General features: G+C 40.4%; 1 long non-coding RNA gene across 3 annotated transcripts in view; it reads right to left on the reverse strand.

Annotated features, from left to right (window-relative positions):
• The window catches only part of LOC145344075 (uncharacterized), a 157,248-nt gene that overhangs the window by 23,048 nt on the left and 112,312 nt on the right, over positions 1-21,888 (reverse strand). For 2 of the 3 annotated variants that reach the window (XR_013886832.1, XR_013886833.1), the window contains exons 1-3: positions 12,371-13,360; positions 10,901-10,988; positions 10,400-10,464 (exon numbers count right to left, since the gene is read on the reverse strand). This is a non-coding gene — a long non-coding RNA (uncharacterized LOC145344075). Of the gene's footprint in view, positions 1-10,399; positions 10,465-10,900; positions 10,989-12,370; positions 13,361-21,888 lie in introns of those variants that run through there. The other variant, XR_013886831.1, reaches the window with a different exon arrangement.

Raw genomic sequence — 21,888 nt, forward strand, 5'->3', positions numbered from 1 at the left:
GTGTCCTCTAGTCATGCTATCCTTTCTAAGTGGGAAGAATCTCTCTACCTCTACCCTATCCATCCCCTTCAGTATCTTATACGTCTCTATAAGATCCCCCCTCATCCTTCTAAACTCCAACGAGTACAGATCTAGTCTATTTAGTCTCTCTTCATAGTCCAACCCCCTCATCTCCGGTATCAGCCTAGTGAACCTCCTCTGCACTCCCTCCAAGGCCAATATATCCTTCCATGAGTGCGGTGACCAAAACTGCACACAGTACTCCAGCTGCGGCCTCACCAGTACCCTGTACAGTTGCAGCAAGACCTCCCTACTTTTATATTCGATCCACCTCGCTATAAAGGCTAACATTCCATTTGCCTTCTTGATCACCTGCTGCACCTGCAGACTTGGGTTGTTGCTACTTGTGCACAAGGACCTCCAGGTCCCTCTGCACCGCAGCATGCTGCAGCTTTTCGCCTTTTAAATAATAATCCCTCCTACTATTATTCCTGCCAAAGTAGATAACCTCACACTTGTAAGAAAACTGTGCAACAGTCCTTGGATAAATTTTTCAAAGTTGACCACAACCCTGGCCCTTCATCCCACTAACTCCAGCAGGCTGTTGCACACATCTTTTCGTACAAAACCAAAATCACTTCTACTTGAGTCACTGAGCTTCTCAGAAATAGGATCTCAAACTTGAGACTAAGGTGATAGCACCACTGGCAATATCTTTGAAAGATTCTCCGAATCCAGTGGCAAAAAATATGGTGCAACAGCAAGATCTCCCTACAAGCCAATATGCCTAGCATCAAGTGACCACCCAAAGCCACCTCCACTGAAGTGCTTCATGGATGTCCTCAAAGCATCCCTGAAAAGGTAAAACATCTCCACTGATTCATAATGACTGACTAAAATGGGAGAATGTACATTTGGGAAGACATTGAACATAAAGAGACTCCATCATGAATATTCAGAGGCAAAGTCAAGGCAATAGAGAGAGTGCAAAGAGCTCCAAACAACTCATTTAACTGACCCTCCAAGCAGCATCTATCCCACATATGTGGCAGAGACTGCAGATCACAAATTGCACTTATCAGCCATTGCATAACCCATCAAACCCAAAGGGTTATCTTAGAAGAAGAAGAGATTCGTGAATGTGATCCAATTTGAATCTGCACAATATTTCTTTTATATTTAGTAATTTATTTGATTTTGCAACTTATTTCAGCTCAGAATCCACAGTATTGTATATGTACAATATAGTATTTCAACTTGTACATTGGATGTTTCACACCCAGAATAACAAAGGAAGCTAACTCCAGTTTTGATACTGATTCCTCAGAGAATTTCATGTCTGTGCTTTGGGAGCATGTTGCCAACTGCTGAGAGGACAAGTGGTTTTGGAGCCACAGACAGATCAGAAACCATCAAGGAGAGCCTTCAGGTCACGCTCATCGACAGCTTCCTGAAGCTCAGCAACCTTGTTCTCCCACAATTGTTCCTTTATTTATATTAATTTGATCCACATCATATGTTTTGCTTGATGTTATCAGGCTTTTCCTGCTAGTGAATTTTTTATCAGATATTTCAGACCTATGAGCATTGTGCACATCAAGTAGCTTGGTTACATTTTGGTTATTCTTTTTGAACCAATTTTGATTCTTCCACTTCTACAAAGCCAAGGGTCTCAGATGTCATAAGTGACGTATTCCAAAAATCATCAATGTCTATATTATCTTCTGGGACAAGAGAATGCTCCACAACAAATTTTTGTTCCAGGTTAGCACTGTTGCCTCACAGCAGCAAGGACTGATGTTCAATTCTAGCCCTGGGTGTCTGTCTGTGTGGAGTTTGCACAATCCCCTGTGTCAGTGTGAGTTTCCTCCAGGTGCTCTGGTTTCTTCCCCCAGCCAAAAATGTGCAGGTTAGGTGGATGGTAAATGGAGGGGGTCACTGGGATGGAGGGGAAAGCCTGGGTGGGATGCTCTTCCGAAGAGTTGCAGACTCGACGAGCCAGATGGCCTCTTTCTGCACCACAGAAAGATGGCCTCTTTCTGCACCACTATGATAATTCTATCTCTTAGCCAAGTCTGCAAGTTTCCTTTGTAGTTTGACCCCATCACAGCACTTCAGGTGCTACCTTCAAGGATGTTATGCTCTCAACAAGTTCCTGACCAGCATCTACCTCTTAAGGCAATGCACATGCTTGAGGTCACTGTCATACAATAATGGTAATTTAACATATGCTAATGTTTAGATCTGGAGTGCATTCATATTGTTTCTGGTTGATTAGCTTGTTGGAAGGTTACGTTTGTGATGGTAAGGACAAATTCATTGCACTTAGAGAGGAGAAACTGGCCATTAGAATATACTCTACCAATGTTGTGGTATCCCAATACTCTCCTCCATCTATTCCAGTCTGTACCAATATAGGCATTAAAATCACCAAGGGTGATGAGTTAATCCTGGCGTGGTACTCCTTGGATGAGACTGTTACAGAATGCTTCTTTGATCTTATCTGTGTGTGCCACTGCTGCTACTAAACATTGCATACAGATTTCAAACAAGGCTTGAAGTATTCAAATGGCAAAGTCTACAGCTCAATGTTGAGGTCAATACAGCAGAATTTGTAGCTTGCACCTACTTCCTCAAGATGAAATTCCTTTGCAAACCTCAGCTCACTGACAGCAACTACATCAACATTGTACCTGCTCAACATTCTATGAAGGCTGTTCTGGTTTTCTATTGTTCTCTGCAATGCCCTGACATTCCATGATCTGAGTGACATATGGTAGTTGGTTTTCCCTGGAGTTTTCTTTATATTCCAACCACGGTGATTAGTTACCAGCCAGGATTGGTGACCTTGCAGGTATAGTAGGGGGAGAGGTTGTGTTTCGGTTTTGTTTTCTTTCCCCTTCCCCACACTGTTACAACAGGAACTGTTCTGCCAACTTCAGTGGATATAAAGTCCAAATCTGCCCCAATCTACGGAGGGTGACCATGAAAATGAGGCAAACCTAGGAATAGCAAGAGTCAGAAAACACTGAAGGGGCATTTAGCACGGCCAATCCACCTAACCTTTGGAGTGTGGGAGAAAACCAGAGCCCCAGAGGAAACCCATGCAGACACGGTAGAATTTGCAGACTCTACAGAGACAATCACTCAAGGCCAGAAGACTGTCAATAGCATCCTCTCTCTGTCCTTGTCACCACTTCCCCTTTACTGTAAGATTTTGTAATCTGATATACTGATTGAAGTTTGCACATTAACTTGTACATTTAGTATAACTGGATGAGGTTAGTGCAAAAAGAGTCCCACTCTCTTGTCCCAGGCAGATCATGCTCAATGTGTGCAACAAGTACACCAGCTGAAAGAATGCAGGTTTAGATTTGAGTTGTCCTTCCCTAAAATGAACTGGTAGACAAAATAGAGTTCTCACCTATTCGTTCTACATTGTCATTCATTCTATTGGCACTATCTGTGTTTTTCCGCCATATCAGCCAACAAAGACTTTACCATTTGGCCCATTGTTGGGAGATTTAAAATTAGAGTTCCCCTTCTAGGATGGCTGCCAAGCAAAGTTAAAGAGTCCTACATGGATGAACTATCTGGTTTTAGGGTGTCATACACTTGTTTTCATACTTTTGCCCACAGATCCAAACAAAGATCAGAATATGCAGCAGGTTTACGATAACCAGAATGTGACAGGGAAGAACAGAGCACACAAAGAGTGCACCAGCAAATATAGTCATTAGAGATTAAGAAGTTCAAAGATAAGAGTTGAGACAATAGAATAGTAAGCATATCAATGTAGGTAAAAGGCAAGCTGAATAGCACAGGAAGGAGAGGGTTTAATGGTAATGATGCAACAGAGACTCAGGTCCTTGTGGGGAATTGCAGTAAAAATATAAAACTAAAGTCACTGAATGCATGAAGCATCTTCAGTAAGAACTAGAGGCAAAAATAAAGACAAATGCGTTAGGTCTGATCACCATTATAAAGAGATGACCCTTACAGGTGATCAAGGTTGGGAAATAAATATTCAAATACGCACAACATTTCAAGAGAGGCAAAATGGGAAAAAAGATGTGTAGTCCTGATAATAAGAAATGACCTAAAATTAGTGAGAAAGTATCATGTCTGAGAAAATCAGGAAGTAGAATCAACCTGGGGGGAAACCTAGGAATAGCAAGGGTCAGAAAACACTAAAGGGGCATTTAGCACGGCCAATCCACCTAACCTTTGGAGTGTGGGAGAAAACCAGAGCCCCAGAGGAAACCCATGCAGACACGGTAGAATTTGCAGACTCTACAGAGACAATCTCCCAAGGCCAGAATTGAACCCTGGCGCTGTGAGGCAACATGCTAACCACTGTATCACCTAGCTGCCCTGTAACAGAGCCAATGTAATAGTTTTGGGAGATTTTAATCTCCCTGTAGATTAGATCAATTAAATTGACAAAGATGGTCTGAAGATGAATTTCTGGAATGCCATCATGGCAGTTTTCTGGAGTAAAATATTGTAAAATAAAAGTTTGTTTATTAGTCACAAGTAAGGCTTACATTAACATTGCAATTAAGTTACTGTGAAATTCCCTAATTGGCACACTCCAGCACCTGTTCAGGTCAATGCGCCTAACCAACTCAGGATAAAGCCATTTTAGATGTAATGTTGTGCAATGAGGCAGGGTTAATTAATAATATCATAGCAAAAGATCCACTCAGAAATACTGATCTTAATACAATACAATTCCATGTTAAATTTGAAAACAACTCCAAACACAAGCAAGCATCTTAAGCAAAATCAATTACATGGACATGGTGAGAGTGCTAGCTATGCTTGACTGGAAAAATAGACTTAAAGGTATGGTGGTAAATAAAGTGTGAGAAACATTAATGGAAATAGTTAAAAATGTTCAAAAACATACATTTCATTGGAAAACAAAAACTCAGTAAGAAATAGCCATCCATGGCTTAGTCAGGGGGTGAAGGACAGTATTAAGTTTAAAGAGAAAGTTTATAATTTTGCAAGAAAAGTAGCAAGTCTGAGGATTGGGAATATTTTAGAAAACAACAAAGGATCTCCAGAAACTTGAAGGGAAAAAAAGGATGAGTGTGAACTGGCCAGCAATATAAAAACAGATTGTAAGAATGTTACAAATATATGGAAAAAGACATAGCTAAAGTAAATGTCAGTCCCTTAGGAGCAGAAACAGGAGAAATTCTCTTGGGGAATGACTGAACAAATATTTTGTGACTGTCTTCAGAGAAAAAGAGACTAGTCACATAGCAGAAATAAAGGGTAAACTAAAACTAATAAGAATGAGGAAATTAAGGCAATTAATATCAGTAGCGATAATGCACCATGAAACACAAGCAATTAAAACGTGACATCCCTGGTATCTAATGGCTTACATCATAGATTCTAAAAGAGATAGTACAACTATTGTCTCTGCAGCTATCATTTTCCAAAATTCCCCAGATTCTAGAATGGTCCCATCAAATTGGAAGTTAGCAAACGTAACAATCACTGTTCAAGGAAACAAGAAACTATAGACCAGATAGGCTGATGTCAGTCATTAGGAAAGTGCTAGAACTTATTATTAAGGACTGAGAGGATGAGAAACTTTTTCACCGAAAGGCCTGTGGATGTGGTTGTCACAGGCTGATTTCTGGTCTCTCAGAGAGTCAGAGGAAATGGGGAGTGGATGGGAAAGTGGAGTTAAAGATCAGCCATGACGATACTGAATGATGCAGTAGGCTCAATGAGCCATATGGTTTCCCCCTGCTCGTATTTCTTATGTTCCAAAGCTGGGCAGTAGGAGTCTAATTAGGAAACATTATTGAGATGCTGACCATATGGGACTGTGGACAAACAGCATCTTGATTCTCTTCATCATATTAGTTCTTCCTAATCCTTTGGACAGCAAATTTTGCAAATTATGCCTAGGTGATATGCCTAATGGAATGTTTCACAGCATTAACATGCCAAGCTTTTCAAAAGTTAACATAAACTATAAGAATAAAGTTCAAGTAATTCACCAATTTCATTTGGCCTTTATGGAGTCCAAATCAAAGGTGGAAAGCAACAAATACACTATTCCCTCAAGATATACTTCTACACTATTTTTGAAGTACACATAAGAGGAGAAATAATCCTTTGAAGATCAGTTAACATTACTGTCAGGTGGAGAATTTTTTTGAAAAAAGGTTAAGCACATAACTCAAATTGCTGTTTAGTTATATCATTCAACTCAATAAAGCACCATGTAAAGGACTGCTGCTGCTCCAGATAATCAGGAAAACCCGACAAATCACATCCTACCAGCCAACTGCAAAAGAATTCACTTTTGTTTTTGATGTTCCATACAGAATTTATAATATGCCACATATTCCATAATACAGCTGCCACCATATCCCTAGTTGCACTTAATTTGAGGTTAACTAAAGGTTGAACTTAACAGGTTTCAATCATATTGAGATCAAAAGCTTGTTAGAAGAGGCTTAGAATTTGGCATCAGCTATACACTGAAAAGAGACAACACTTTAAATTTCCATGAAAAACTGCTTCATTTTTAACTGTTCTCTACCTTTTTTTATTGACTTTTCTTACCCCACTCTTCCCTCCTCTGTTATTCCATTTTCTCCCTTTTTCTCAATTTTACCTTTCTCCCGCCCATCTCTCCCCACATCTTCATGTCATAGCTTACTCTCTAATTTCAGCTTCTCTGCCTTTTAGCTTTGACAAAGGGTCATCCGGACCTGAAACATCAGCTCCTTTTTCTCCTTACAGATGCTGCCAGACCTGCTGAGATGTTGCAGCATTTTCTCTTTTGGTTGATGGGAAATGTGCACTAGAATCTGACCATATACATGTGTTCGTTGATAGCATGGCTCATGTGGGTCATATCTCAATGGTTTAATAGGGCTGCGAGGAAAGCATGGACAGCCTAAATCAATGCATGGTTGATTTGAAGTAACAATAAGCAATCAACTCTGCCTGAAATGTACACAGATTAAATGTTTACATTGGTAGTGAGATATAGGACTTGATTTGTGCTTTATGACATCCATCAAAAACATCAGGATTAAGTCAGCAGAAATAAATATTATAAGCAGCTTGAACTAATTTCAATCTTGCTTCACAGAATATTAACAGCCTGTAACATTTTTGATGAGATGAACTCCAATTAGCAACTCAAAATGGCAAGTTGTACATCACGGTCAGGTGAGTATCTCAGGGCTCATTGAAAACAACTATTGTGTATTTGGTCCTATATCAATTACTACTTTTTTATTATTAGGTCCCAACTGTTATGCATAGTACAGTTACATTTTCTGCAACACCTAATAAATTAGGACATCATGAGCTCAAAGCTCAGTCTGAAGCAGCATTACAATTAAATAACACAAAACTGAAAGAAAGATCAATTTTGCCACTTCCTGTAAAATGAACCTTGATGAGGAGACATCAGCTTGTATTGGTAGTACTGCCATAGCACTGAGAAAGATTCAGGCAACAGCCTGGAAAAATCCCAAACTCTCAATTGCCACGTGACTAATAATCTAGAAGCCTGCATACTACATAGGCTGCTGTATGGTGCTGACTTTGACTATGTATCAGAAGCAGGAACGTAAATTAAACTCATTTCATATGCCCTGCTTGAGGAAGATCCTTTGGGGGTCCATTGATAGCATAATGTCACCAACACAGAAACAGTGCAGCTTTCTAACACAGGAAGCATTATGGCAACGCTCAAGTAACGTTGATTGCGACAGTTAGGCTGTGTTGTTAGAATGGATGATGGCCTAATATGCACTACATGGAGGGCTTAACGATGCCTGTAGACATATTGCACAGCCACAACTAAGATGCAAGGATTCATGCAAGCGAGACATCATTTCATGTTAGACTGACTCCAATAACTGGAACAGCCTGAACACGACCAAAGGACTTGGCATGCAAGTCTCCAACCTGAAGCACAGGAATTTGAAGAACAATATCTTTGGATTGCCACAGAAAAGCAGCATCATAGGAAGGATCATGCAGCAGTGATCCATACAAATGAGAGCCTATGATGTTTACAATGCTGTCCTCATTAGACCGTACTCCCACCTGAAAACTCACAACACAAATGCAGTAGATGTGAATCACTGGGCTCAACTTTCCATCAACTAGAGAGGTACAGTTGATCTTTATCAATACTGTACACCAAAGATATTTGACTGATTTTATTGCGTTCGCCTCTCGTAACTGTAAATTTCATGTAAATACCATTATAATAACATTTGTCTGCCATATCTGTTAACTCTGTCAATTTTCTTCTTTACTGTTAAGTGAAGTGAAGGAGGATGGCCAAAAACATGAATGCACAAGGTTCCCTCCTGATGAATGAATTCCCAACTTTTTCCATCAGCAATGTGTTCAGGGAATAAGAAGAAACAAATAGAAAGAAGAAGTTGTTGAGGGGAGTAAAATTTAGAGAAGCCCTCTTGGGGGACTGGATGATTGAGTGGGGACAGGGAGACAGAAAAACAAAAACAAATCCTGTGGAGGAGGAACTATGGACAAGAGAAAGTGAGACAAACATACTGTAAACAAATAGAGATGGGGAAGAGACTTTCATTTGGACTGATATATAAGCAGACATGTGGTAAACAGAGAGGTCATCCCACCAGCCCATGAAGGAACCAATCCAGTAGTCGATAATACGCCAGTGCAAAACATCATCCCTGATAAGCAGCTTGCAAACTACAGGCAGAAAATCGAACAGAGCAGCTGAATGTGAAGGGCCTGCAGCAGTTCTTTAAAGGGGGAAGTAGAAGTGCTGGGAGTGACAAAAAAAGCACTGGAAAAGTAGGGAACACATTTTCTAAACAAAACTACAGCAACAAGTACAAACAAAATGGAAGTTTTAAAAGCTTAAAACTCACAAGAAACTACTGTAAAAATATGTCCTAACTAAAGATCATTGTAATTTATGCTGACAGTGGCCACTTCTTATGTTTCCCAAATTCAATGGCAACATGGTGGAAATGAATCTGGCCAGAGGCAAAAATGGTATTTGAGGTTTCAGCTACATTATTTTCATTCCCGATAGCATGTATTCATAAGGATTCTGCTTGCTTCAATTATATGACCTACTCTTGTCCCACTGTCATCTGCTTTAAAGTTGGAATTTTTTTTAATGGAAATTTCCAGCCCACACTCTTTCTGGGCTAGACAAAAAGATACTTAAATGGAGAATGTGGGGAGAGAGAAAAAAAACTATTTCAAGATGATCAATGGTTGCAATCAGCATTTAGCAGATTCATGTTACAAAACAACACAGGTTCCAACTTGCTACATCATAACATATTGCAAACTAAAATAATCAAAATGCAACCATTACAGATTTTTGTTAAATGATATTGAAAGCTGAAAAAAATGACGCTGCAGTTTGTCACTTACATTCACATTTCAATTAGAATATAAGAAATACAAGTAGACCATACTGCCCCTTGAGACTGCTTCACCATTCAATATGATCATGCCTGATCTTTGACCTCAACTCCACTTTCCCACCAGTGCTCCTATCCCTTGATTCCCTGATAGGCCGAAACTTTGTTCAACTGACAAAATTAAATGAGTGAATACATACAGAATGCAAAATGGGGAATGCAATGATTAACTAACAAATTATCCTCTTTGCAGCACATTTCCAGCCAATGCCCTAACCTTTCCAATTCATTCCAGCCAATATCCACTCTGTAACATAATCCAGCATGTTCATTTTCCTCTCCATAACAAGGTCCTACCTCTTCATTTTACTCTCTAATATACACCAGCCTATGTGTTATTTTATACATATTGGACATAGCGTTGAACATACAGTAACATATTTATTTCCTGAGTTATATTTACGTACTTGATTATTATAATTAGATTCAAATATCTCTTCATATTATTCAGTGGATAATTATACTGCCCAAAGATGGCTATGAGCCTTCTGGATGAGGGTTTGATTCATGATTTGTAATGAATTATCTGATTTCAGCCAGGTTGGAGATGGTCATTTTTATTCACACCAATCTCAATGGGTTTAGAAACGGAGAGAAAAAAAAATCGACCATGATTCCTGGTCCTGGCCACTAATCAGTTGTTTCTGCTACAACGTATATGCTGTTGTCAATCATAGCAAGCTTGGCTGCAATGGCTATACAATTGACTAGGCTTACATAGAATTACCTCTTCTTGGATAAGGTACTGGAGAAGGGACCAGATAGGTCCCACCATACTCCAACATGTTTCAAGGTGAATTACAGTCTTCAGACAAGAGGGAAAAAAGAGCATATTCATTCATCAGAGTTACTCCATCTTGTGACACAATGTATTAGAGGGTTTGGAATGGGAGGAGGTATGTAAAAGAACTCACTTTCCAAAAGCAGAATAATTAAAGCTGAGAACGTGACATCTTGGTTATCAGTCAACTTTTCAATCCTGGGGGAAAAGTATCACAAATAGGAAAAAACATTCTGGATAATCACTTTCACCTGAATCTGTGAAATGTCTCAAAAATAATCAATTCCTGTGTTTGATTTTGTACAAACATTTAAAAGCATCAATTACATTAGAAATAATACATGCATTATGAACTGAAATCATAATCCTTTGGACAAAGAAGCTTTTCTGTTTAAAAACTACTGTTAATTATATTAACATTCATTTTAGTCCCAAAACTGCACACCCAGCTGTTTGTAGCTTCCTTTAAAATGGTGATTGAGAACAAAAGGTAAGCATCCCAAGGACAGGACTGGAGGATGGCTGAGGAGATCATACCTTTCTTGAACAGTTTGTTAATGAGCTGTGGTACTGAGACTTATCACAAAAACTTCCAATTAAAAATTTAATACATGCAAAGCAAGAGCAATCTTACTTGTACACAAGACTGGGTGTTGGATGCAGGCTCAATGGAATATTTCTGACAATAGGAATGGCCTTCTCATTGGATAGATATTTTCCTCCTGCAGACAAAGCAGAAAGCACTGTAAAATTTGAGGAATTAGAATGGCTACAAATAATATGCAAAAAGATTCATATAAAGTAATTTAAATAATTTCCAATTTAACTTGTAAGTTTAATTACAAGCTTCAGCATCCGCATTTTTGTCCATGCACTTATTTGCCATTTTTTTCTCCCTTTTGAACTGCTCTTTCTTCTTCAGCCACGATAAGCTGCTTGCGTACCAGCCTATCTATTTAAGGCTCCTTCATGTTAATGTTTTTCTTACATAAAAACAGTGATTTATCATGTGTTGAAGCATTGCTGGTAAAATGGTAGGAAAGATTTTGACCTGTACCATGATTATCTGAAAGGAGATTTAAATAATGTAGAATGGACAACATATTCACCTACTAAAAAAAGTTATACTTCTATCTTGAAACTAAATAAACAGCTCACTGAGAAACCGTCTTGGAGAAAGGAGAGATGTTTTCTCAATCTGAGAGGATATATTCCTTCAAATTTATCTCTACACGATGACCTTTCACCCCAATACAGAGACAACATCAACACTGCACCCATCTCTTTCAATGTAACAGATGCATTGCTAGTTAAAACATTCGTTGCAAACAGTTCCTCCGGAAACATTCATTATTTTTTCCCTTTTACATTTGAACACAACTGCTATTTTCCAGCCTCCGCAGGTTTACTTCAAATTTCCGACATTAATTTTATTACATCGGAATTAAAAAGATATACTGTAAGTTAATGATTCTTCTGTGATTTTCCAAAACGCATTGAATTTGATTCAATAAAACTTTGCATTTGTGGATTATTCACGGCTGGCGAGGAATATTCGCAATTTGTTTTTAAATGTTAAAGCTCTCAAGACAACTCCCGGTTGTTTTAATGGATTGAGTAATTGTTTTTTGAAAAGCTATTTGGACCTTGTACAGATGCACCTATTTTCTTCAGTGCAACGGAAGTACAAACATTTCACTGATGGTTGAAAATTAACTCTGGTAAATATGCTGGTCAAAATGTATTAAATCCCTGGTTGTCTATGTCATTCGCTGTCAGTTCTGCAACGTACATAAGAGCACTTCAATTGATGATCCCAGAGCCACACCTACGAGGTACTGCACAGTACCTGCCAAATACTGACGCTTCCTCCAGCACATTCTTAACCCAACCAGCATGTTTACAATTCTTAAGAATTTGTTTTCTAGCCACTTCAGAAATTTGCAAACACTCTTAAAGATCACGGCCAAGACTTACAACATTATTTTTAAATAAAATGATTTGTTTAAAGTGCATCATAAGTACAATTATTAATCTCTTTGATGATCACGGCGTTAAACAAAACATAAAATAACAATTGTTTAAAGGATTAGGTCGCACTCACCCTGACCCTGCTCAGTCGCTGCTAATCAGTTCTCAGCCCTTTAGCAAGTTCCGACACATAAATGAAGGGACGCACTTTTTTTTAAGGGAACAGTATACACTAAATTGAGAGCACCAACTCTACACAATAATTCAGCTTTAAAATTGCTTCCGGCCAGCACTCGGAAAACACAGCTGCCCTCCACCCATGCATTCCTTTCACTGAAATAGTTGTGTTTATCCCAGGCGCTAGTGACGCAAATCCGAATTTTCTTTAAACCATACATAAACCTTAAAACGCGCAAAATAGTGAAGCTCCATCGGGAGATCAACAAGACACACGAATGAGATAAGATATAAAAGAAGCAATTTCCAGCAGCAAGCAAGCCAGCTTCGCACTGATTCCAGGGGCAGTTATCGCAGTTCCATGTGCCACGGGACATCACGTTTACTGGCAAAACAATAACTGACTTCTTTTTGGTAAATGTGTTTTGCAATAACAAAAACAATCAAAGCATGCACAGGGCAAATCCCCACACAAGAAAGGATGTGTCAGCGCCGGCCGTCCACTGCAGTTTTGTCAGTTCGATGTGATATAGGACTAGCTCCAGTATGGCACTCGTCTTTGACCTTGTCTGCTGTAACCAGGTTCATTTTTTTTTACCGTCTTTCAGCCGGTTTTTTTTTGCAAAGGGCATCATCGCTCTGCCATGTGCTCACCGACCTTGCCAGTTACCCATTGGCTCTTGGTTGCAAAAGGTAACAACTTCAGCTAATCGCCATCCGTGGCTGCGTTTCGCACCTGGCCTCCTGGTTATTTGTAAAGATGACGGTTTGAATTGTAACACGAACCAAGCAGAGAACACATCGTAAAAGGGAACAGATCCCACCAAATCATGTTCTCGGCTCACTGTCTCCAAACAAGCCACTGAACGCTTGCCTGCCCCAACCTGACTCTAGCGCAGACGACAGGTGCCGGTCTCCGCTGCTTCGTCTACCGCTCTTAAATATCACGCCGCTCTTCCAAACACTGATTCTCCTCAATTCGGTCAGGACAGCTCAATTTAAAGAAACACGTAGATTTTATACGAAATTCCATACAATGTTTATTAACTGATTTTTGTTATGGTTATTTATATATATATATATGATTTTTATATAGGTTTGGAGAAGAACTGAACAAGTGGTACACTTTAGGTGAAACCGGTAAAACATGTATTATTCACGGCTAGGACTACGGGCTCTCTCCATCAGAGAAAATCAATTGTTTTATATAGCTTGAGGGGCATCGCTCCACATTCCACTGGGGGTGGGGGTCGGAACTGGGAGGGTGGTAAGGTGGCAGGTTTCCATTATCTACCATAGCCTGTACGGCGATTGAACCCTTGCTGATGGCATCATTCTGCACCACACTCTAACCATCTCTAGTCAACTAGACCAAATAACCTCCATTATTTGTTGTATTAAACACTTATCTTCAGGTGGTAAAACACCCCAGGGGCACAAATTTGAACATTCACTCAAAGAAATCATCAGGCTGGGTGACCAAAAGTGTAGTCAAAAAGTAGGGCTTAAGGACGGCCTTAAGGTAGGGGGAAGCAGTGGGTTAGAGATCATAAGTATTTAAGGAAAAAAAATCTAGCCTAGAAAGTATGGCCTCCAATTGTGGAGCAAGTTCTATAATTCCTATTCAAAATATTCAGTTTATAAAACTGGATTGCATTTCATGCAATTATAAAAACACTCATACAATAATTCTCACAACACTATGATAAACTAAGTTTTATTTTGTTTTTATGGTTTAATAACAGCCACCAACTTTCAGAAGTAATCCATTGTTTACAAAATACTTAAGAGCATCAAAAAGCTAATATAATAAAATGTTCCATTTTTAAAGAGCAGCACTGATTGGGAACCAGGGACACAGGGATTTAACAAAAGAATTTCAGACTGCAAGGTCAAGATGTTTGAAGGTTTTGCCATTTATGCTGTAAAAGCAGGAGCAGGCTGTACAAAATATTACGATGCAGGGTGCAAGGTTGGATGCAGAATTAGAGGAATATTGTGAGTAGAGTATTAGAGAGTATTGTGGGGTGAGGCTATTGTGAAACCTCTAAACAAGGATCATGATTGTAAAATTAAACTATTGAAGATGGGGTGGGGGAAATTGTGGCATGGTTAAAAAAATCTGCAGTGCAGATCAGCCAGAAACTTAACATCTTTTGAGCTGAATACAGTGAATACCTCAATAAGGATGATTGAAAGCATTAGGGACAATATCTCAAGCATTCCTAACATACACAAACTGGAAGCCCTAGTACAGAAATAGGTTTAGACTGCAGCTAGCAATTTAAGTGTTGCATTTTCTTGCTATGGTGCATTAATTCATCCTCATTATGCTACAAATTTACATTAGCTAGATTGTCACAAAATGCCATGATAAAAGAGGTTGCCACTATGTGATTTGACACAGGAAAAATATAAAGGCATTAGAGAAAGTGCAGAAAAGATTCACAAGAATGATCCCAGGGTTAAGGAACTTTAGAGATGTAGATAGATTGGAGAAGTTGTAACTGCTGTCTCTGAAGAAGGTTGGGAGGAAGTTTGATAAAGGTATTCAAAATCATAAGAGGTCTGGACAGAATAGATGGGGAAAAATATTTTCATTCATGGAACAATTGAGAGCAAAAGGGCACACAGATTAAAGGAATTGACAAATGATGCAATGATGGCATGAGAAAAAGTTTTCATGCAGCGAGTTGATAAGATCTAGAATGCACAGGTCCATTTAAGGCATTCAAGACGGAATTCAAAACAAAAACAGAAAATGATGGAAAATTTCAGCAGCTCTGACAATGGAGAAGAATAGAGCTAACATTGAGTCAAGATGACCCTTCATCAGAGCTCAATATGTAAATGGCAGAACATTTAAAAGGTGCAGAGTGTAGGATTGCGGATGAAAAGAAGTGAGATAAAATAAATGGAGATGTGGAGGAGAAAGTTCATGCTCTGAAGTTGTTGAACTCAGTGTTCAGTCCAGAAGGCTGTAAGAGCCAAATCGGAAGATAAAATGCTGTTTCTCCAGTTTACATTGATTTGGGAAGGAGGAAGACATATCCGAGTGCCATTTTGTAAAGTAGCATCATCATAACAGATACGGTGGAGGCAAAGGAATTGGGATGGAGTCCTTACAGGATGTCGGTATGAACAGCTGTAATCAAGGTAGCTGTGGGAGTTGGTGGGCTTGTAATAGATATTGGTGGGCAGTCTATCACCAGAATTGGAAACAGACAGGCTAAGGAAGGGAAGAGAAGTATCAGAGATCGACCATGAGAAGGTGGTAAAGGTGTGGAAATTGAAAACAAACATTGATAAATTTTTCCAGGTTCAGACAAGGACACAAAGAAGTGACAGTGAAATAATTGCTGATGTATCGATGAAAGAGTTGTGTGAGAGAGCCAGAGTAGGACTGGAACAGGGAATGCTCCACATACCCCATAAAAAGACAAGCATAACTGGGACCCATGTGGGTACCCATAGCCACATCTTTTATTTGCAGGAAGTGAGACAAGTTAAAGGAGAAATTGTTGAGTGAGAGAAGTTCAGCCAGACAGAGGAGAGTGATGGTGGATGGAGATTCTTCAGGCTTCTGTGTAAGGAAGAAGCAAAGAGCTCTCAGGCCATCTTAGTGGGAATTGAGGTGTGGAGGGATTGGATATCTGTAGTGAGGAGGTGACGATTTAGGCCAGGGAACTGGCATTTGTTGATATGGCAAAGGGCATCAGAGAATTCAGTGACGTAGGTGGGAAGGGACTGGACAAGAGGAAAAAGAATGGAATCAAGATAGAAACAATTTAGTTCAGTGGAGCAAGAACATAATGGATCTGCCAGGGCAGCCTGTTGTTTGTGAATTTTGGGGAGGAGACAAACGTGGGTTGTCAGGGCTTGAGAAACTATGAAGTTGGAAGCTGTGGAGAAAAGATCTCCAGAGATGAGGTCAGTGACAGTCCTGGAGAGAGTAGCTTGATGTTCAGTGGTAGGGTTATGGTCCAGGGGAAGGTAGGAGAAAATGTCTGAGAGTTAGCTCTCAGCCTCGTGAGGTAGAAATCAATACACCAGGCAACAAAAGCACTAACCTTGTCGGCAGGTTTGATGATAAAGTCAGGGTTGGACCTGAGTGAGCAAAATGCAGCAAGTTCAGAAGGCGATAGGTTTGGGTAGGTGAGAGGAGAAAGAAATTGCGACGGCCAATGTCAACCAAGAGTTTTCAATGCAAAGATCAAGAGCAGGCAAGAGGATGGGGTCCAGGTGGAGGGAGAATGCTGGAGGTGGATGAAAAGATCTGCTGAATGGGGGGAGGACTTCTGCCTAAAGAAGAGAACATGGAGATAAAGGCGGCAGAAGAAAAGTTTAGCATCCAGTTGAGTCCAGGATTGGTTGAGGTGAGGACTTAAGGGTACGAAGCCAAGTCCTTTGCCGAGTATAGCATGGCCAGCTTCAGAGAGGGGAAGGTCGGAGGATATGGTGAATATACGGCCAGGGCTGGGGTTAGAAGAGATGGGATCGAAGGGATGGGATCCAAGGAATGGGACAGGGAGGCGAGTCCTGGATGGGAGTTGTTGGAGTTTGCATTTCTTAATACCTGAAAGGAAGAGAAAAAAATTATTGTTAAGATGTCGGATGGGACAAAGAACGAAATGAAACTGGGGACAAGGAGGGCTTAGTGTGAGTTGGTGTGCTGGAGAGAGATATCAAGTATGTGCCTATGGCAGTGTGTGGCACTGAATTTCAGGATGTGGCAAGAACAGCAGTCCGAGGAACATTGCATATCCTGGAGATACCTGTAATCCTAGGTGGATTCGAAAAGTGAGGGGTGGAATCTCTGTTGGAATCCACGTGGGGTAAGTCAGAGATAGGAGACAGTCACTGAGGAAGGCAATATGGCTGTGAAAGTGAGTTTTGGTTAAGACCTTGTCAAACACCAGGAGGGAAATGGAAAGAAATGAATTGGACAGAGCAAAAGAAACAAATGGAAATCTTGTCGGAAAGAAGAGCAGTATTTCTTCAGGCTTGGCATTCCTGGAAGAGAAATGGCAATTAGTTAAAAATTAAGATAAAACAAATTACTGCGGATGCTGGAATCTGAAACAAAAACAGAAAATGCTGGAAATTTTCAGCAGGTCTGACGCCATCTGTGGAAAGAGAATAGAGCCAACGTTTCAAGTCTGGATGACTCTTGATCATTATGATGGAATTAGATTGTTGTCTGAAAAGGAAAAATGCGCAGGGTCACCAGGAGAAGACGAGGGACTGGCACAAGATAACTTGCCCCTCTGGGGAATCAGCACAGATACGATTGGCCAAGTGGCCTCCCCTGTCTGTGCAATAACAATTCTGTGATTCTGTGACATCCACACAACACAGCTTCCCATGTCAGTCACGTTTAATGTTAGTTGGGCACTTGTGAGATTTGCCATATCATCCTACTGTGATGAAGTTCCAATATGAATAAATTCCAAGTTCCAACTGATCCACTTGTTTTATGCAGGACTGGAATTGTCCCACAGCTGGTGCAAACTAAAAATGGTGCAAGGTTGACTTTTGCAGAAGATTCACATTGCTCAATTTTTGTACACTTGGATCCCAGATGAGGACATGCACTTAGTTAACCAATGTGTTATGTAAAATTCACATTGCATTGCAATGAAAGGGGCAGTATAATTGTAGAAGAGAAAAATACATCAGATGCTGAAAATTTGAAACAAAGTCAGAAAACACTGGAAAAACTCAGTGGTCTGGCAGAATCTGTGAAGACACAAATCAGATAATCAGGTTACTGATCTTTCATCAGAACTGGAAAAAGTTAGAGTTGTAGTTAATAGGTTTTAAGCAAATATAGGAGGCAGGGAAATGGAGAAAGGAGGAAAAAGAAATAAAAACTCAGTGAATGATAGAAGACAGGAGAGATTAAATGTCAAAAAGGTTAATGATGCAAGGCAAAAGGGAGTGGTAACATTAAAAGTACAGAAACAAAAGATAACAGAGTCATCCAGACTTGAAATGTTCACTCTGTTCTCTCTCTACAGATGTTGTCAGATCTGTTGAGATTTTCTAGCATTTTTTACTTTTCTTTCAGATTATAGCATCCACAGTAATTTGCTTTTATAAACAAAAGACATCGCTAAAGAAGGCGTGAAGGGCAGTTATGAACAGCTGCCATTTAAAATTCAAAAAATCCCAAATTGGGGAAAGAAATAACAAACTGGGGGCAGAGGTTACAACATTTTGAATTATTTACTTTTAAGTTGAGTTCAGAAGGTTGAAAAGTGCCTAAGTAAAGGTGAGTTTACATTCAGCTTCATTGGAACATTAACCTCTCCATCCTAGGCCTCTTGTAAAGTGGAAGTGGAGAAAAGAATTAACATGACAGATAATTGAAAACTTACAGTTACGCTTACAATATGAACTGTGGTGTTCCACAAATCTGCATTTGGTCGCTCCAGTATAAAGTAAATTGCATCATAAGAGCAATTACAATATACAAAATTGAAAGAAATACACAAATTGCTGTTTCACATGAAAACAGTATTTGGGGCCTTAGACCTATGAAAATAGATGAAAGGTGCTGTGGGATGGGGTAATGGGGGCGACCGAAGAATGGACACAGAGCATTACGGAAGGAACAGTACCTTTGCAATGTCCAAAGGGGTGGATGGAGAAGATGTGTTTGATGGCGACATCATGCCTGAGGTGCAGGATATGGCAGAGGATGATCATTGTGGTTGGACACTGATGGATGGGAAGTGAGGACAGGACTCCCTATCGTGATTCTGGGGACAAGGGAAGGAGGGAGATTAGGAGTGTGTAAAGTGAAACAGGTATGGTCAAGTGCCCTGTTGTCCATAGTGGAAGGGGAATTTTCAGCTGAGAAATCAGGAAAATATGGTGGAACACTGGTAAAGAGTTCATCAGAATACATGTGACAAGGTGGAAGAAATTGGGAAAATGGAATAGAGTTCTTCAGAGTGTGATGAAGTATAGTCAGGTTAGCTGGTTAAAAAAAAATGAGCTTATAGTGAATATGTGTTCAGAGTCTGAAATTGAGACAGACACATTCAAGAAGGGAAGAGTCAGAGATGAACCAAGTTGAAGTGGGAGAAAGGTGTAAATTGGAAGTAAAAATGATTAAATTTTCCAGTCCTTGACATGAGGAGAAAGCAGCACTGATACAGTCAAAGTATCATAGAATCCTATAGTGCAGGAGGCGACCATTCAGTCCATCGAGTCTGCACCGACCACAATCCCACTCAGGCCCTATCCCCATAACCGCATGCATTTATCCGAGCTAGTCCACCTGACGCTAAGGGGCAATTTAGCATGGCCAATCCACCTAATCTGCACGTCTTTGGACTGTGGGAGGAAACCAGAGCACCCAGAGGAAACCCATGCAGACACAGGGAGAATGTGCAAACTCCATACAGATAGGGACCCAAACTGGGAATCAAACCTGGGTCCCTGGCACTGAGATGTGTGCTGCTAACCCATGGTTAATCCTCACTGCGCCGCCCAGAAGTATCAGAAAAATAAGGTTTAAGGAAAGAATCTGAGTAGAACTGGGACAAAAAATGTTCCACGTATTCTATAAAAATTCAGGCATGTTTATGATCCATAAGGGTTCCCTAATGATACCTTATATGTGAGGAAATTAGAGGAGTTAAATAAGAAATTGTTCAATATAAGAAGTTCAGCCAACTGGAGAAGGGTGCTGGTGGTTGGAGACTGGGTGGGTCTCCATTCAGTGAACAAGCAATGAGCTCCCACCGTGGTGGTGGATGGAGGCATAGAGAGATTGGATGTCCATGGAGGAAAGGAGTTCGTTAAGGCTAGTAAACTGGAAATTGTTATTTTAAAAGGACTTCCTTGGAAAAATGAGGTATATAGATAGGATAATTAATACATCATAGTAATGAAAATCTTTATATACAACTAAATGCTATGATCACCATCGTTCAGTACAAATGCTGTGCTATCAATTCTTCGCTCACTATCAGTGTTGACAGTTGATCCTGGGCTGCATAAAGATACTACAAATTAATTACAAATATTGCACTGTCAAGTTCATTATAATTGTTGTGCAGACAACTCTGGATTCATTATAGATGTGTGGTTAACTGTGGTTTAACAACAGCCATTGTGCTGACAATTTCATGTTTATTGTCACTGCTATGCTATTAACTCCAGGTTCACTAGAAGTATTATACTACTAACTCTGGGATTAGGTACACATGCTGTGCTGTCCATTGCTAACTTTGGCTTCATTATGGAAACAGTATTGATGGTTATGGGTTCATTACCGATGCTAGGCTGACTGCTCTGGATTCATTACAAACCATGCACTGGTGTTTTCAAGTGCTGTACATGCAGTTTAAGGCTCAGAGCTCCTTACAAGTGCATGCTATATCACCAACTTCTATGGCTTTTTCTTCAGGTACATGAGCTATATTGATGTGTTTTTCAGTCAAAGCCTACCTCAAAGACATGGGGGTTGATTCTCCCAAAAAAATTCTAAATGTCGAATTTGCATGAAAACTGGAGTAAATCACGCTAGTTTTTTCAGCAGGATTTTCAGAATGAATCCTCAACTCTGCGCTGCAGAGAGCACTAGCACAAATCGTGTGAAAAATCAGAGGGACGTTTTCCCACTGCAGAGGCTGAAATCAGCATGCTGAATGGGCCACCACGCATGCGCTGATCACTGGGAGATCACTAAACAAATCCCCCCAGCATTGAGATCGCTGGCCTGAACCCCCCACATACATTGCTGACCTGATTGCTGGCCTCTTACTTCCCCCTATGGATACTAGCGGCCTCTTACCCCCCTCTCCTGGCCTCCCAAGCCCCCACTGACCCGGACATAGCTGGCTTCCCCATCCCACACTGACCCGGACATAGTTGGCCTCCTGGCCTCCCCATCACTCTCCACTCATTTCCCTTCTCACACAGAGCACTGTGCTGCCACGCACACCCACTGCCAGCGAGCATTCCCCCTTGTTCAGTGAGAGCCTCGAGGATGGCACCCCTTCTCCCTCCGGACACAGTAGCTTGTTGAGTTAATCCAATCAGCATCCTCTATTGAACCAGGTTGCCTATACATTTTCACAATGAAATTTAACTAATGGGCCTATGACGGGCCCAAACTGACTGCACCTGGAATCCCTCAACAAGCCAGAGCTGTATATAAGTTGCAATTATGGACACACAAGCAGTCACGCCAGGAAGATGGTCCCAAATTTTCTGAAAGTAAGCAGGCACATGTGCTGGATGCAGTGGAGGAGAGGCACCAGCTGCTGTAGCCCATTCAGGGTCATTGTTTGAGGGGTCTTGCAGCAAGCGTGTTATGGGAGGCAATGGCATCTGCTGTGAATGCTAAGACTCTGGCCCCTTGGTCCAGAGAACAGTGCTACAAAAAAAAAATGACCTTCTTCAGATTGCAAGGGTGAGTGTGCATCCCATTCTGAAACCTGTACATGTGTTGTACTT

This window comes from Carcharhinus amblyrhynchos, chromosome 6 (assembly GCF_965287045.1).
Source record: "Carcharhinus amblyrhynchos chromosome 6, sCarAmb.v2.hapA, whole genome shotgun sequence".
Lineage (NCBI taxonomy): Eukaryota > Metazoa > Chordata > Chondrichthyes > Carcharhiniformes > Carcharhinidae > Carcharhinus > Carcharhinus amblyrhynchos.